At 38.1% G+C, this 17,715-nt stretch overlaps 1 long non-coding RNA gene across 1 annotated transcript in view; it reads right to left on the bottom strand.

The window, feature by feature from the left end:
• Window positions 1–11,339: 11,339 nt before the first annotated feature.
• Window positions 11,340–17,715, bottom strand: part of LOC103876254 — a 75,145-nt gene continuing 68,769 nt past the window's right edge. Inside the window, exon 5 of the long non-coding RNA XR_002516093.2 lies at window positions 11,340–13,766. This is a non-coding gene — a long non-coding RNA (uncharacterized LOC103876254). The remainder of the gene's footprint in view (window positions 13,767–17,715) is intronic.

The raw sequence follows: 17,715 nt of genomic DNA, 5'->3' as shown, positions 1-17,715 counted from the left end.
CATCTGTTGTACCATGCTTGCATTCCTGGGATAAATCTCACTCAATCACGGTGGGTTATCCTTCTGATGTGTTGTTGCATTTGGTTTGTTTTGTTGATATTTTTGTTTCTATGTTCATCAGAGATACTGGCCTATAGTTTTCTTTTTATGTTATGGCATTGTCTGGTTTTGCTACCAGTGTAATGTTGGCCTCCTAGTATGCATTAGAAAGATTCTCTCCTTTCCATTTTTTGGCAATACGGCAGGCATGCTGATCTTTGGGCCTCCAGGTGTCATATAGGGATGCCAGTAGTGGCAGATCTGAGCATGCTGGTCCTTGTGCCTCCAGACAGCTTACTTGGGTGCCGGTAATGGCATTGGTAGGCCAGGTCCATGGGTCCTTGGGCCCCTGCTCAGCATGTGTGGCATCACCAATGGCAGTAGTGGCAACAGCCAACCCTCAGGCCCCAAGCCTCATGCTAAGACTGACAGCAGAGGCAACAGTTGGCTGGGCAGGCTAGTCCCCAGTCAAGCTGGTGAACACAAGTGGATGTCAGTGGTGGCAGCAGCGGAAGACTGGGCAAATCAGTCCCTGGTTCCCTTGGAGATGCATGTAGGTGCCAGTGGCAGGTTGGGTGGGCCTGTCTTCAGGCCACCAGAAAACATATCTGGGCACCGGCAGTGGCAGTCAGTATGGGCCTGTCCTCAGGCCCCAAGACTGCTCTAGTTCCCAGGCCCCTTGAAGGTGTCTGCAGATGCACAGTGGTCCTGCTGCTAAATAGGGTGGGTTTTCTGTCAATGGCAGCAGCTCCAGACAGGCAGTTGTCTGGCTCTGAGCAGCACACACTTCAGCTCCCTTTGTCCCAGATGCAGCCTCCCTGGTACACTGCACTACATATTCCCTGAAAACATAGAACACTGAGTGGGCTAGAATGCTGGAGTCCTACCCCCACTACCAGGTCCAGCTGGTGTCACAATACTGCAGCCTTCTGGGTTGATGTCAGGGATATCATCAAGGCTTCAGAAATGTGGGTGTATAGGGACTATCTCATCATTTTGAGAGCCCAGTCCCACCAGAGTAGTACAAAATTATACTGTGCTGCAGCCGCTTGAGTCTCGGGGGATGTATGGGAACCAATACAAACTTCCTCTCTGGATCAATGCTGTCATCTGGACACCAGGCAGCTCCCTACACTAACTCAGGGCCCAAAAGAGCCAAGGGGCTTATCAGCGGCTAGAATTGCAGGAGTACGTGGTGGGAATGTAGACCACTGAGAATCTCTCACTTACATTTTCCTCATGATGGAGAATTTCTCCTGGCTCCAAACCAATCCTGGCCAGTATGGCTGTCTTGCTTTCCTCTCCTTCTGTATCTCAGGAGTTCCCTGTCACTTTCTTGCTGGATGCTAGTGTTCTCTCTTAGAAGCTCTGTTCAACATGTGGTTATCTATTTGTTGTTTTGGTCCTTGTTTGTGAAGGAGGTGAGTGCCTAGTGCCAAGTGCCTCTAGTCAGCCATCTCGTAGCCCCCTCACCACCTGTATTCTAAGTTCATTCTTCCAGCACCATTGTTCACAATGTATCATGAAAGATTTAAAAAAATTTCTTGTCTGTGCATCTGGAAGAAAGTACAACTAAAACAAGTGGAAGAGAGGAAAGAAAATCAATGATGAAAACCATGTCAAAAGCTGTTACTAATAAATGTCAAATTTCATATATTATGATATAATAGCTCATGTTTTCAAACAGAAGATAATTACCTTCCACAAAGCTACCTGAAAAAAATGTAAGCTGAATCATAAACCTTCACAAATTCAGACTAATTGTGCAAGCCAGCTAAAAATTAGAAATTTACATTATATTCAAATTTGAAAGAAATTCAAAATATAAAATGCTATTTTCTTGAACTTGTCAGGTTACAAATTAAGTTCATTTCCAACAAAGCTCAAGTGGGAAATAAATCCCCAACAAAAGAAATGATATGGTGGAAAGAGTGCTTAAAAGAAGTTTAGAGCCAACTTAGACTGCTAGATGCTAGATGATCACCTTTTTTTCCAATTATTTTATTGTGGCAAAATACATGTGAATAAAATTTACCTTATCCATTTTAAGTATAAAGTGCCGTGGTATTACATTCATATTGTTGTATAACCATCACCATGGTCTATCTCTAGAACTCTTCATCTTGCAAAACTGAAACTATATAGCCATTAAACAATATCTTCTCTTTACCTTACCCTCTCCCATCTGCCCCACCAACCACCATTCAACTTTCTGTTTCTAGGATTTCTGACTCTATGATTTATACCCCATATAAGTGGAATCATATAATAGGTGTCTTTTTTGTGACTGGCTTATTTCACTTAGCATAATATGTTTCAAGGTCCATCCATGTTATAGCACATGACAGAATGTCCTTCCTTTTTAAGGTTTAAACAGTATTGCATTATATATGTATATATTTTGCTTATCCATTCATTTCTTGATGAAAGTAACACTTTTGGGTTGCTTTCATAATTTAGCTATTATGAATAATGCTGCTATTAACATTGGTGTACAAATACCTGTTTGAGACCCTATTTCAATAATTTCAGGTACACTCTTAGAAGTGGAATTGCTAAAATCTAGTTTTAGTTTTTTTTAATGGCATACTATTTTCTATAGTGGTTATAATATTGTAATATTTTATATGCCAATTAACAGTGACCAAGGGTTCCAATTTGCCACATCCTCACTAACAATTATTTTCTTGGTTTTTGTTTGCTTGTTTGTTTTACTAATGGGTGTGAGGTGGAATCTTATTTTGGGGGTTTTTTGTTTGTTTGTTTGTTTGTTTTTGAGACAGGGTTTCACTCTGTCTCTCAGGCTGGAGTAAAGTGGTATGATCATAGCTCACTGTCATCTCCAACTCTTGCACTCAAGTCATCCTTCCACCTCAGCTTCCCAAGTAGCGAGGACTAGCAGGCATGAACCACCATGACTGGCTGGCTAATTTTTTAGGTTTTTTTTTTTTTTTTTTTTTTGGTAGAGACAAAGTCTCACTATGTTACCCATGCTGGTCTAAAATTCCTGTCTCCAAGCGATCCTCCCACCTTGACCTCCCAAAGCACTGGGATTATAGGCATGAGCCACCATGCCTGGTCACCTTTTAATAGACTTATTGGCCATTCATATATATTCTTTGAAGAAAAGTCTATGCAAGTGTTTAATCCTTTTAAACCATGTTGTCATTATCATTGAAATATCCCTTAACATAATTTTTGCATTATTAAAATATACAAACGTATAACCTGACTTTGAAGTCAATGTAAAAATATCACTGAGGGCACTGTCCATTATATTACTTAATACCAACTGAGTTTTTTGTTCATTTGTTTGTTTTTTCATTCTTAGTATTCCAAAGTATTGTCCATTTATTGCACACAGAAGACACTTAATAAATGTTTGCAGTTAATAAAGACAATATGCAATGATACTTGTTAATTATATGCTCATTTACAGCAAATATATATGCTCTCAAATATTTGAAAAAAAATTCTCCTGTGTAAAATAAGTACACATATTGAAATATTATTAATGGCTCTAATTTCCTTAGGTGAGTGTAATATAAAGTTAAATGAAAACTCCAAATAGATTTTTTAAATTCTGAAATTTGTATGTTTTGTTCACATTGTATTGCACATGCACCAATAAATTAATGGGCAGTTTCTTTTTTTGAAATATCAAAGCTATACATTAAAACAGGAACAGGTAAATTATTTTCATGATTAGTTGATGCTATTGTTTGAATGTCCCCTCCAAAACTCATGTTGAAATGTAATTGCCATTGTAATGGTGTTATGTGGTGAACCTTTAAGAGGTGCGTAGGTCATAAGGGATCTGCCCTTATAAGTGGGTTAATCCCATTATCCTGAGAGTGGGTTAGTTACCATAGTAGTGGGCTCTGATGAAAGGATAAGACTGGATCCCATTTTGTCTTTCCCTGTCTTGTGTGCTCACCTGACCTTCCACTATGTTACGAAGCAACACAAAGCCTCTTGCCAGATCCCAGCACCATGCTCTTGGACTTCCCAGCCACTAAAACTATGGGACACAAATTTTTCTTTACCCAACCTGAGGTTCTCTGTTATTCAGCAGCAGAAAATGAAGATTGTTGGTATAAAATATAACTTAACCTATATATAAACAAAGAAAAACAATAAAACTATTGAAAATGATAAAACTGTAATTGACTCTTGGACAACACATAAAAGTTTTACATAATTCTAATCTAAAATGTACATTTTACCTGTTAAATATGTATCACACTTCAAAATAAGGAACGATTCTGAATAATATCCACTAACGGCTTTTGGAGCATTCAATTAAGATTATTTCTTCATTTCCCACCTGTAGTTCTCACGGAAGAGTTGACTGTAAAATATTCACCTTCACGCTGGAACCGGATGTCTAAAAGACAGCTCCCGACCCCAGGCAGTGATCCCCTTAAGCAGGAAGTTAACACTAATAATGACTGAAATCAGAAATTTTCTGCATCTCTTAACAGATAAGTATTAACACAGCTGATGTAAACTAACATTGACTAACCACTCATTGAGTACCAAGGCATATGTCAAGTGTTTTGTGTGCATAATCTCACTGAATTCTCCCAACAGTCTTATGAGGTTAGTTCTATTATTTCACTTCTACATTGAAACTGGCCTAGGGTTACAGAACTAGCAATTGGCAAAAGAATATCCAGCACAGAATTTTTGGCTTAGCACTATACTGAATCAGTATTATCAAAAATTATTGCCCCAGCTCTTCAAAGAAACACTGCAAAAACAGAATACCTAAAACATTTTAAAGTTTGACTAAAAATGTTTAAATAACAGCTAAATAAAAAAATCGATTAAAATATAGCATTCTGTCTTGAAGTTTTGATTATATTTGAAGATTTAAATTAAAAATAATTTGGATGAAATAGAAAATATGAACTATGAGAAGGTGATTTTTTTAAAGACTTAATTTTTTAAAATTTAGTCCTCATAGTTCATTCTTCTGGCAACTCTTGTTGCCTGGTTACCACCAAGCAGGGAAAACCAACTAAACAAGAATTATCACAACTATGCCAAAAATAATGAACACTTCTTATTTTCCTGTTCTATTCTAAAATAATTATTTACAAAATAGAGCAAATAAAAATATAAGCCTAGGTGGTTAGTGTGGCTCATGCCTGCAATCCCAACATTTTGGGAGGCCAAGGCAGAAAGAAGGCTTGAGACCAAGAGTTCAAAACCAGCCTGGGCAATATAGCAAGACCTGTCTCTACAAAAAAATTAAAATAAAAAAATTAGCCAGGCATGGTGGTGTGGCTGGTAGTACTAGCTACTTGGAACGCTGAGGTAGGAGGATCATTTGAACCCGGGAGTTCTTGATTGCAGTGAGGTAGCATCATGCCACTGCATTCCAGCCTGGGTGACAGAGTGAGACCCTGTCTCTAAAAAAATAAATATAGGCCTCATAATAACTGCTTAATATATAAATGAATATTTTATTTATTCTTTGTTAGGTCTTCAAGACATCTACATACATAACTGATTAATGTATTTTTAGCTTTAGCAAAAAATAAATAAATACCTTACAGCATCTGACTAGTGAGTCACTCAAAGTGTTCTGTTGTTCAAAGCAAGAACTTGTTTTTGATCAGCACTCTGAAAATAGGGAATGAATAATATGAATTCCAGATAAGGAATGTATAAATCCAGTATCTGTTGGTTTTGCTGTCTTAAGCTTCTCACAGCCTTTTCTTAACAAAATTCCTCTTACCTGGGGTAAATTCTTGTAGTACAAGTGAAATTCTTGCATCCCAGACCATAGAGATAGTCACATGACCCCTAAATGAATAAAGTTCTTCATCTCCTTGGCCACATTATCCAAGATGGACAATCATACTTTTCATTGAAATTTACTACATAAACACTAAAGAGTTTGGGGGTTTCTTTTTTGGATTGCGATCTGTAAGTACACAAGTTTGTGGCTACAAGCAGCTGTCTTTCCCACCATTTGGGGAAATCCTGTTTGTGAATAAAGTCACACAGGGTTGAATAATTGAATAGCATCATTCAAAAAAAGTTCCTTGCTTGTCATTCACAGATGCATAACCAACATACTTCCTTTTTTGCATAATGTAATTTGATTTGCATTTCCATTGCAAGCAAACAGTTTGAGAAATATAATTCACTCAACCATGGAGTTAATTGATTCCCTCTTGAATATATTTATATTTAGGAACTTCGGATTTTGAGATGAGTTCTTTAAGACAACTACCTGCTGATAAAGTCATATTTCCTTTTTATTTGTCTTTAAAGTATCTCAAGTGTCAAGCAAATAGTGGTAGGAAATTGAAATTCTGTGACTGAACATCCTCAATGTATACATTATAGTCACCAATATTTGGGGAGAATAATTACAAAAAAAAATCTCTTCCAAAAAATACCTCACTTCAATATCATAAAAACTTAAATTCTATCATCAGAAGTTATTTCCTAATGTTAAGCCCTGTCATTTCCCTTCAGTCCTATTTTGAGAAATAAATAAAATGAGGCACTTACATCTTAGTGTGAATTTCTCAGACAATTTTCTTCTATAATAAGAGAAATAACAGAAGAAGAGTGGGTGCCAAAATGTTTCAGAAAGAGGGTAAAATGTAAAAGGATCAAGAGAACGAGAAAACAAGACACAGACTGGGAGGAAATATTTGCAAAAGAAATACCTGATAAAGGACTGTTATTCAAAATATATACAGAACTCTTAAAACTTAAGAAGAAGAAGAAAACAAACAACCTGATTTAAATATGGGCAAATATCTGAATAGACACCTCACCAAACAAAATATACAAATGTCAAGTAATCATAGAGAAAGATTCCCAACATGATAAGACATTAGGGAATTGCAAATTAAAATGAGATACTATTACATGTCTATTAGGATGGCTAAAATCCAAAACACTGACAACACTAAATGCTGGAAACAGGAGCAAAAGGAGCTCTCGTTCATTGCTGGTGGGAATGCAAAATGGTACAGCCACTTTGGAAGAGAGTTTGGCAGATTCTTACAAAACTAAACATACTCATACCATATGATCCAGCAACCACACTCCTTGATATTTACCCACATTAGTTGAAAACGTATGTCCACATGAAAACCTACACACAAATGTTTATAGCAGTTTTATTCATAATTACCAAAGCTTGGAAGCAACCAAGATGGCCTTCAGTAGGTGAATGGGTAAATAAACTGTGGTACATTCCGACAATGGAATATTATTCAGCACTAAAAATAAAGGAGCTATCAAGCCACACTCAAAAAATGGAGGAACTTTAAATGCATATTGCTAAGTGAGAGGGGCCAGTCTGAAAAGGCTAAACCCTGTATGATTCCAATGACATGACATTCTGGAAAAGGCAAAAGCGTAGAGACAAAAGAAAGATCAGTGGTTGACAAGGGTTTAGGGGGAGGGAGGGATAAATAAGTAGAACAGAAGGGCTATTTAGGGCAGTGAAACTATTCTGTATAATATCATAATGATGTCTACACATTATTATACATCTGTTAAAACCCACAGAACATACAACACAGAGTGAACCTTAATGTAAAATATGAATTTGGGTAGATAACGATGTGTCAGTGTTGGTTCATCGATTCTAACAAATACCACTCTGGTGCGCTGGTGAGAGATGTTAATGATGGGGAGGCTGTATGTATGTGGCAAGGGGTTACATGGGAACTCTGTATTTTCTGCTTAATTTCTTTTTAACTTAAGACTTCTCTAAAATATAAAGTTTTTTTTTTTAACAAAACCAGTGAAACAGATGATGACCATAAGTCAACAAATGGTATGCATCATAATGCCCCCATCCCTATCACTCTTCAGTGGGAAGAACACGGGATTTAGAGTGTTCTATTCACATAACAAATATTTACCAAAAGGTATTGTGTGCCTGTGCTAGGTGTCTAAATAAATACAAATAATCATTGCTTGCATGCAGCTTGTAGTCTAATAGAGAAATACAATAAACAAATAAGTATGTAATTACAGATGACAATAAGTGCTATAAAGGAAATATATAGGGACACAAAATAGCATGATAGTGGGGACAATTTTTTCAAGAAAGGGGAGAAGAAAGGTAGACCAGCAGATATAGAGAGAAGTGGGATCAAAGAAGCCTGTTTTTAACATGGCAGTACTAGATAATATTTGAATATTGGTGAGGATAGTCCAGTAGAGAAAGAGAGTCATAAACACAGGAGAGAGAGATAGGTGATAAATTATGAAGCAAGACCTGAAAATGAGGGTTGGAATTCAGAATGCACATGAAGGGCTTACTCTTTGATGGGAGGAATTCCTCCATTGCAGCAGAAGGAGAAATGTAGAAAAAGAAGAATATTTTCAGGAACCCTAGTAAGAAGACAAAGGCCTTTCCGCCAGGTGAACAGAAATCTCCTTTTGGGGTTGTGCCATAGATGACAGAGGTAGAAAGCACTGAAATAATTTTTTATGAAATCTACTAGACATTGGCACCACCTTTCTTGGTTGGCAAAAAAAAAAAAAAGAAAGGTTTTTTTCAATTACTGTAGAGAGTTTCTTTTTTGCCAGGGGCAAGATTAAAGCTATGCTGATGGGAGGAAAATCCCACTTTGTATCAACTAGACTGTATGTTCTCTGGGCTGTTTAAAAGCTTGTGTTGGTAACATACACTTGTTTGGTTTTTCCTTTTTTTTTTTTTTTTTGAGACGGAGTCTCGCTCTGTCGCCAGGCTGGAGTGCAGTGGCGGATCTCAGCTCACTGCAAGCTCCGCGCCCTGGGTTTACCGATCCTGCCTCAGCCTCCCGGAGTAGCTGGGACTGCAGGCGCCTGCCACCTCGCCCGGCTAGTTTTTGTAATTTTAGTAGAGGCGGGGTTTCACCGTGTTAGCCAGGATGGTCTGGATCTCCTGACCTCGTGGTCCGCCCGTCTCGGCCTCCCAAAGTGCTGGGATTACAGGCTTAAGCCACCGCGCCCGGCTACACTTGTTTCTTTTTTTTTTTTTTTGGTGAATTTTATGGTATGCAAATTTTATCTAAGAAAAGCAAAATATTGAACATGAATGTCCTGAGCCTCCCAAACTTAGTCTAAACCTAAACAAATATGGCGGTGAATTTTTTTTTTTTTTTAATACTTTAAGTTCTAGGGTACATGTGCATAACGTGCAGGTTTGTTACATATGTATATTTGTGACATGTTGGTGTGTTGTACCCATCAACTCGTCAACAATGAGAAAATTAGCCACTGTGGCTAGTGGGAAGACTAACCTGGAACTTGAGTAGCCACACTGGTCTGCACTCACAGGACATCCTCCATGGCCTGGGTCAGCAACAAGTGTGCAAACTAGGAAGTTCATTAGCAACTGGCCAAGGTCTGAAACATTCTAGTGTGTAAGACAAGAGAGATGAAAGAGGGGGGTGGCTTTTTTGATGACAAGTGGAATTTTCTGGGGCACAGTATGTAGACCTGAGTAGGATTTAAAAGAAAGGGCTCCAAAACTGAGAGAAATGGGGAGTGATGGAAGCTGGAGAGAGAAAGAAAGAGACCTGAGACAGAGAATATCCACTTGAGACACCTTCTTTTAGAAGGTCTGAGTGTCCCTGGCCCTTCCTTTGGTGACTCAAAAACATGACTAAGTCATATAAAATGATTCTGTCCTCCAGCATAATATGGCCTTTCTGAGACCCTTTCAGTGCATATTTGATCTGAAGAACATAGGATGTGTTGTTGAATTTCAGATTACCCAGAAAACAAAGAAATACAAAATCCCACAGAGTGAACCCTAATGTAAAACATGAATTTGGGTAGAGAATGATGTGTCAGTGTTGGTTTATCGATTCTAACAAATACTCTGGTGTGCCGGTGAGAGATGTTCAGGAGGAAATTTAGGGGAGTGACTAGAACTGGCTCACCTTAGTCTGTGGTTTTAGGTCAGATGACATTGGTTACTGGGACAGGGGAAAGAGAGCCACAGGCACTGGGGTAAAAACAGGAGGACTGAGAGAGGCTTTGTCACAACTGGGTCACAGATTTATGAGACAAGATTTTCAATGAGGATTTTAAAGAGAAAAGATATAAAATAGTATTTGTGACAAGTTGGAGAGTGATACTCGAACAACATCAATTCCTGGGAAGAATTAAGGGCCCATTTAAGACAGGTACCGGGTTTAGGCATTGCCTCTGCCATTTATCGGCTATATGATTCTTTTACAATACACTTATCCTCTTCGAATCTGAGTTCCCTTGGTGGTAAAATGGGGATAGTAACACCTCTGATACAAGCCTGTAAAAAGAATTAAGATTATGTATATAAATTCTTTATGCATAGTAAATTCTCAAAAACCACTAGTTTCTTTTCTGCTTTCACGATACATAAGCCTTACAAAGTGGTAGGGTCTTTTATCTTTAGGTAAATATTCATCTGAGAGTGTTTTCCTAAGTATGGTGTTAGCATTAGGAATATCACTTCCTAAATAATTTCAGGCATTTTGAACATGGAAAATTGTTCAAGGTATATATAATTCCTGAATCAGTGGGCTAACCACTGTATCCAGATGTTTTTATTCAAGTCAGTCTTAGGACCTAAAGTATCAAACCAATCTCATTCAGATTTATTTATACCTAGAAGACAATCTTTCCAGAATGAAAATAAAACCCTTTTAAATATTCTTATCAACATGTTACCTTTATGTTTTTACTGTTATTGGTAAACTGATAATGACAAAGCAATTTGATACAAATGCTTCTATTTGAAGAAAATAGGTTTTGGACTTCCAATGGGATTTTGTATTTCTTTGTTTTCTGGGTGATCTGAAATTCGACAATGCTGCACCAGGTTTTCATACTTTAATGTTCATCAGAATCACCTCAAAGCCATGTTAATAATTCAAGTTTGGGCACCTTCACCCTGGAACATGTGATTCTTTAGGTCTGAGGTGGAACCAAGGAATACGCACGTTCACCAGCATTCCAGGTAACATTAACACAGGTGATCCTTAAACTTCATTTTGAGAAACACCTGCAGACTGACAAGATGTCTATTCCCTTTGGAAAAATTATTTGTTTTTATCGTGGAGAATCTAAAGAAACTCATTTTTTATTTTCATATACAGACCATACTTGATTTTTCTCTTGCAAAAAAAGAAGATATTCCTTCCTTACATCGAATTTATATTCACTTTGAGTGTTGCACTTTATGGATACATATATTTTACAGAGTTTTAAATGTTAATTTTATAATTTTTTTTTTTTTTTTTTTTTTGAGACAGAGTCTCGCTCTGTCGTCCAGGCTGGAGTGCAGTGGCGTGATCTCGGCTCACTGCAAGCTCCGTCTCCCAGGTATAATATTTTTATAATGAAGGTCTATATGATTTGTATCTTTTTTACTAGAGGCTTTGACAGCTGTTTAACTTATCACTTGATAGTACAATAGCAGTACTTTTGCATTTTTCTTTATCTATGAAATCTATCGATCTTCATTTACTTTGAAGCCCCAAGGACTATCTAATTTTTCTGCTTTAAATTCCTACCTTTAAGAATTTTATGTGAAAGAGAAGAGATGTCCTGAAATTTCCTTGGGAATTTTCTCTGAAGGATATTTACTAACTATATCTTGTCTATCCTTTCTTTTGTTCCAACAATAAGTCATATTTCTTTACACATGGTAACTGATAACATTACAAACACAAAATTGCAAGCTTATGTAGAATTGAAGCCAGGAAAAATCTGGAGGACAACTATATGTCTTTTAGATAACTGCTTTTCAGGAGCATTCAAAATACATAGTTCAGATACCAAATAACAAGTAAATGTAACACCTTCCAAGATGGAACATGAGGTCTATTTTAAGAGGAAGAAAAGATTGGAAAATATCCCAGAAACGTCATTGTGTGAGCAGGTTGAACAATCCACTAGCATAAAAGGAATTTTTTGAAAAAGAAGTCACATTACACATTTATTACATTTAAGGAAGACGGTAGAATAAAAATTTTCAGATTTCCTTAGGGAAAACATTCAAATGAAACTCCTAAACTATAACTGAATATTACAGTTTCATCCATTCTGTTTGGAATCATGGGACCAGAAGGAATGACAGGCACTCATCTGGCCATTTTCCTACCTTTAGTCAATTCCCATCACTAAGTCACCTAAGCTTAGTAAATAATCAATTCCAGTTTAAATGCCTGTAGAGGAACAAACTTTAAAAATTTCTTATTTGTCAGTTCAACAACCAGTGTGCAAGTTGAATCCATTTTATTCCTTCTTTTATTCAATCCAAAAATATTGATTAACATACTATATACTATTGCCAAAATCTCCAGACAAAAACTCCATAAAATTTAGTCGATTATTGAAGCATCTTTAATACATAAAATCAAACATTAGATTTGTTCCAATGAGGTAGACATTATACAAAATTGTGAATTTTAACGTTTTCTGCACTGTTCCTTCTCAGTTCATTACCCACTCACATCTCTATCCCCAAATCACAGTACAGAGAAGAATTGAGGAAATTTAAACTGTTCAGCTCAGGAATTCTTGAATACTTGCTTCATTTACAGGCATATAAATGTTTAATATTGATATTTGATAAGCTAATGATATGCACAAATGTTTAGGGTTGATCTTTGATAAGCGAATGAGATGCACAAATTTGTAATCTGTAGAAGCTATTGGCATGTATTTGTATTCAATCAGAAATGGCATACTATTATTACAGGACAGGAAAGAATTCAAACTACAGGTGCTCCTCGACTTACAATGGAGTTATATAACCATTGTAAGCTGAAAATATCATTAGTCGAAAATGCATTTAATACACCTAACCTACCAAACAATGTAGCTTAGCCCACCCTGCCTTAAACGTGCCCAAAACAGTTATATTAGCTTACAGCTAGATAAAAATCATCTAACACAAGTACTATTTTATAATAAGGTGTTGAGTACTGTACACAGATGGGTGTTTTGTAGACATGATGCGATGAGATAACACAAAACACAATATTCCAAAACCACAAGTAACAGTACACTACAGAGTATTGGTTGTCTACCCTTGTTGTCACATAGCTGACTAGGAGCTGCAACTCACTGCTACTGCCTGACATCTTAAGAGAGTTTCCCTACCACATATCACTAGCATGGGAAAATACCAAAATTCAAAATTTGAAGTATGATTTCTACCAAATGCATATTACTTTCACACCACTGTAAAATTGAAATATTCTTAAGTCAAACCATTGTAAGTTCAGGACCATTTGTACTTGGAGCTCCCCACAACCCTTTATTTAGGTGGGAGAAAATAACAGGCAAGGGATGGGTTATAAAGTGAATATACTTACTAGAAGATATAAATTTTTGGAAAGATAAGATTTTGATGGAAGAAATGAGGAGGTGTTAGCCACTCTAGCTGTTGTTGGACTAAACTGTAAGTGGAATATTTTTCCCTTATATACCTATATGTTCCAATATAACATCTGTGTATGATTGATGGGCATTTGGAGCTCCTCCCTTGCTTACCCACAGGATGCAGACCCCTATACTTACCTCCAACTTTGCCTTCTCTAATGTTTCTAGAATAGAAACATCTAGAATAAATGATGTTCTGCAAACACGTAATATGTGTACATGACCTTGTGCCTTCATTCTATCACAATAATTTGTCTTTGTCATGTTTCCCAGTGCCAAAATGTTCCACCATGTATATTCTTCGTTCAGAATCTTATCTGAAGTGTCCAAGGTAAAAAGTTGTTATATGATCATATCATGATATAAGAAAATTAACTAAACTGCACAAAACTCAGACTTTTTTCATATCTGATATTCTTGCAAGTCTTCTTGGTTTCACCTGTCTCTCATTCTAGTCACCAGTGCAACAAATTCTTCATGAGCTCTTCCCAGCTTCACAGCGTCTTACATCCATCCCACTGTACATGCCTCTTTTCTCCAGTCCTAAGTTTCTCTATGGAAATACGAGGACTCATACTTTACACAGACACAGCCTCAAATGTAATTCCTCATGACACAAAGTTGGCCAAAGGAGAACAGAATCCAACACATCAATGCTTCTCCCATTCTCCTCCCATCTCCTCACCCCCGGCGTACAAGTATATGGTCTGGAATACATTTTGCATGGCTACTCAGCTGCACATTCAGCCTCTCATGGCAGTAAGCAATTCATAGACTTATATTGTTCTCTTTTCTATTCTGCTTCATTCCTCTATCCTTCACTCCCACTCCCTGGAATTATTATCCAATAAAATACTTAAAGAAAGACTTTTGACTTAGGCTCTGCTCTCTGGAGGAACCCAGATAAGAAAGGCAATGACTTTCATTTTCATACTGACTTCCTAGAAATATTCTTCCCAATCTGTACTTATTATAGGTCAGTTAGGAGAAGAGGATAGTATCAATGGCAATATATTTTGGAAAGTTCTCCTCAACTAACATGCCAGATATATATAGATTGCACATATTAGACTAGTTAGACTAGTTCTGGATACTATTCAATATGATTGCATTACTTCTTGGAGTCATATTTTGTTGTTGTAGAAATATATCTCTTTTAGAAGACAAATTTCTTAGAAAACAATAACTTATGTCAAAATGTTTTAAAAACTCACTTTTTCAAAAGCCTGTTTAATGTTTAAGTAATATGTGCTTTATAAAAAAAACATTCTCTGCACTGCTATGTCTGGAAATCCCTTTCACACCTCCCTCACTCCCCCAATATAAGCTACAATATTCTACTTTTTAAAAAAATTTAAATATTTGATAAGCAATAGGAACTTGGTTATTTTTTCTTTTTGAAGTGCATTACTGATCAACAAAAAAGCCACCTTTAAGCCTACTTAACATTGCATAAGAAAGTTGTGCTTTTTACATTTTAATATTCTAAATAGTTCAATGGGAAAATAATACTCCACAAACAACCTAGAAGACTGATGTAAACCCCCATTTCACCATAAACATATAGATAATCAATAAAGTATAACTCTCATTTTTCATATAGAAAGATGAACAGAAAAGTATTTTTTTTAATCCTGGGTATAAGAAAAGAAGTTAGAAAACTCATAGCCATAGTGTTTGATATGGTTTGGCTCTGTGTCCCCACCCAAATCTCATCTTGTAGCTCCCATAATCCCCATGTGTTGTGGAAGGGACCCAATGGAAGGTGACTGAATCATGAGGGTGGATCTTTCCCATGGCCTTCTCATGATAGTGAATGCATTTCACAAGATCTGATGGTTTTAAAAACAGGAGTCTCCCTGCACAAGCTCTCCCTCTTGTCTACCATCATGTAACACGTGCCTTTCACCCTCCACCATGATTGTGAGGCTCCCCAGCCACGTGGAACTGTATGTTCAATAAATCTCTTTCTTCTGTAAAATGTCCAGTCTCAGGTATGTCTTTATCAGCACTGTGAAAACAGACTAATACAGTAAATTTGTACCAGTAGAGTAGGGCATTGCTGAAGAAATACCCAAAACTGTGGAAGTGACTTTGGAACTGGGTAACAGGAAAAGGGTGGAACAGTTTGGAGGGCTTAGAAAAAAACAGGAAAATGAGGAAAAGTTTGGAACTTCCTAGAGACTTGTTGAATGGCTTTGAAAAAATGCTGACAGTGATAAGAACAATAAGGTCCAGGCTGAGATGGTCTCAGATGGAGATGAGAAACTTGTTGGGAACTGGAGCATAGGTGACTCTTGTTACATTTTAGCAAAGACACTGGTGGCATTTTGCCCCTGTCTAGAGATTTGTGGAACTTTGAACTTGAGGGAGATAATTTAGGGTGTCTGGTAGGAGAAATTTAAAAGCAGCAAAATCCCATTTTTTGAGGAGAAATTCAAGCCAGCTGCAGAAATTTGCACAAGTAATGAGGAGTTGAATGTTAATCACCAAGACAATGGGGAAAAGGTCTCTAGAGCATGTCAGAAACCTTTGCAGCAGCCCCTCCCATCACAGGACCAGCGACCTAGGAGGAAAAAGTGGTTTTGTGGACTGGGCCCAGGGGCCCTGTGCTGTGTGCAGCCTAAGGACGTGGTGCCCTGCATCCCAGTAACTCCAGCTGTGGCTGAAAGGGACCAACATAGAGCTCAGGCCATGGCATCAGAGGGTGCAAGCCTCAAGCTTTGGCAGCTTCCATGTGGTGTTAAGCTTGCAAGTGCACAGAAGTCAAGAATTAAAGTTTGGGAACCTCTGCCTAGATTTCAGAAGGTGCATGGAAACGACTGGATGTCCAGGCAGAAGTTTGCTGTAGAAGCGGGGTCCTCATGGAGAACATCTGCTAGGGCAGTGTAGAAGGGAAATGTGGGGTGGAAGCTCCCATACAGAGTCCCTACTGGAGTACCACCTAGAGGAGTCATGAGAAGAGGGTCACTGTCCTCCAGACCCCAGAGTGGTAGATCCAATGACAGCTTGCACCATGCACCTGGAAAAGTCACAGACGCTCAACGCCAGCCCATGAAGGCAGCCCGCAGGGATGCTGTACCCACAAAGCTACAGGGGCAGAGCTGCCCAAGACTATGGGAATCTACCTCTTGCATCAGCCTGGCCTGGATGTGAGTCACGAAGTCAAAGGAGATCATTTTGGAGTTTTAAGACTTGACTGCCTTGCTGGATTTCAGATTTGCATGGGGCCTGTAGCCCCTTTGTTTTGGCCAATTTCTCTAATTTGAAATGACTGTTTTTACCCAATGCCTGTACCACCATTGTATCTACAAAGTAACTAACTTTCTTTTGATTTTACAGGCTCATAGGTGGAAGGGACTTGCCTTGTCTTGGATGAGACTTTGGATTGTGAACTTTGAGTTAATGCTGAAATGAGCTGAGACTCTGGGGGACTGTTGGGAAGGCATGGCTGGTTTTGAAATGTGAAGATATGGGATTTGGGAGTATATTTAGGCTGTGTCCCCACCCAAATCTCATCTTGTATCTCCCATAATTCCCATGTGTTATGACAGAGACCCAGTGGGAGATTATTGAATCATGGGGACAGGTCTCTCCCATGCTGTCCTCATGATAGTGAATGAGTCTCATGAGATCTGATGGTTTTAAAAATGGGAGTTTCAGCCAGGCATGGTGGCTCATGCTTGTAATTCCAGCACTTTGGGAGGCTGAGGCAGGTGGATCATGAGGTTAGGAGTTCGAGACCAGCCTGGCCAACATGGTTAAAACCTGTGTCTACTAAAAATACAAAAATTAGCCGGGCATGGTGGTGGGCACCTGTAATCCCAGCTACTCGGGAGGCTGAGGCAGGAGAATCACTTGAACCCAGGAAGCGGAGGTTGCAGTGAGCTGAGATTGCACCACTGCACTCTAGCCTGCATGACAGAGCAAGACTCTGTCTATTAAAAAAAAAAAAAAAAAGTGAGTTCTCTGCACAAGCTCTTTCTTTTTCCCTGCTGCCATCCACGTAAAATGTGACTTGCTCCTCTTTGCCTTTCACAATGATTGTGAGGCCTCCTCAGCCATGTGGAACTGTAAGTCTAATAAACCTCTTTGTTTGGAAATTGCCCAGTCTCAGGTATGTCTTTATTAGCAGTATGAAAATGGACTAACACAGTGTTAAATGCAAGAGCCAATGGATAAAGGTCAAGTGTCTAATGGATACAATTCCTAGATATAAGCCCTAGGGATTCAGGAATAGGGCTTCAAATAACAAATGTGGTTTAA

The sequence above is a fragment of the Papio anubis genome, chromosome 10, assembly GCF_008728515.1.
Source record: "Papio anubis isolate 15944 chromosome 10, Panubis1.0, whole genome shotgun sequence".
Classification (NCBI taxonomy): Eukaryota; Metazoa; Chordata; class Mammalia; order Primates; family Cercopithecidae; genus Papio; species Papio anubis.
This window is presented reverse-complemented; position numbering and strand designations above follow the sequence as displayed.